The sequence below is a fragment of the Lupinus angustifolius genome, chromosome LG15, assembly GCF_001865875.1.
Source record: "Lupinus angustifolius cultivar Tanjil chromosome LG15, LupAngTanjil_v1.0, whole genome shotgun sequence".
Lineage (NCBI taxonomy): Eukaryota > Viridiplantae > Streptophyta > Magnoliopsida > Fabales > Fabaceae > Lupinus > Lupinus angustifolius.
The window spans coordinates 6,085,830-6,087,079 of record NC_032023.1 but is presented as its reverse complement, the minus strand read 5'-3'; positions in this window follow the sequence as shown (position 1 = coordinate 6,087,079).

The window sequence follows — 1,250 nt, the reverse complement described above, 5'->3', positions numbered from 1 at the left end:
TAGCTATAGGGGTATCCCCTGGTTTATTGTCTTTCATGCCAAATTTGTCTAGGACTTTATCTATATAGCTTTCTTGTGATAACCTTAGGATACCTTGAGAGCGATCTCTCAGTATCTGAATACCTAATACAAAAGAAGCTTCCCCAAGATATTTCATTTCGAAATTCTTCGTTAGAAATCTCTTGGTCTCATGCAAGCAGTATATCATCGACATATAATATTAGGAAGATATATTTACTCCCACTGAACTTATAATATACACAATCTTCAACTTTATTTTCCTCAAAACCATACGAGGTAATAACTTGATGAAATTTGTGATTCCATTGACGAGAAGCTTGTTTAAGCCCATAGATGGATTTCTTTAATTTGCATACCCTAGACTTTGAGCCATCTGACACAAAGTTTTCTGGTTGCACCATATGGATCGTTTCCCTAATGTCACCATTGAGAAATACAGTCTTAACATCCATTCGATGTAGCTCTAAATCAAACTGAGCAACTAGTGCCAATATTATTCTAAAAGAATCCTTCTAAGATACTGGAGAGAAGGTTTCTTTACAATCAATGTCTTCTTTCTGAGTGAAGCCTTTAGCTACTAGACGAGTTTTATATTTGTCAATATTACCCTTTGAATCCCTCTTGGTTTTAAATATCCATTTGCAACCAATAGGTTTCGCACCTACAGGTAATTCGACAAGATCCCAAATGTCATTATCATGCATAAACTTCATCTCATCCTTCATGGCATCAATCCACTTTTGAGACTTAGAACTTTTCATGGCTTGACAAAAGTTCAATGGATCATCTTATGTTAACCCAATGACATCCTCATGTTCTTGAAGAAATACAATATAATCATCAGGAATTGCACTTCTCCTCTCTCTAGTAGATCTCCTTTTCTTGAGGTTGTTGAATTTGTTCTATAGGTACTTGAGGGAGAACCTCATTGTTGTCTTGTTCTAAAATAATGTCAGGGACAATATTCTGAACATTATCTTCTATTATCGAATTTATTCCTTGTATGGTAATAGGCACAAGAACTTGTTCACAATCAGTAACAAGTTCTTCCTCAAAGACAACATTCCTTATGTTCTCTTTCTTCCCAAAATCAACTTCCTCAAGAAATCTTGCATTTCCCGTATCAAAAAAGAGTCTTGAAGTGGGATCATAAAATTTATAGCCCTGAGAGCGTTCAGCATAGCCAATAAAATAACAGGTAACAGTTCTAGAGTCTAGTTTTCTTTCAT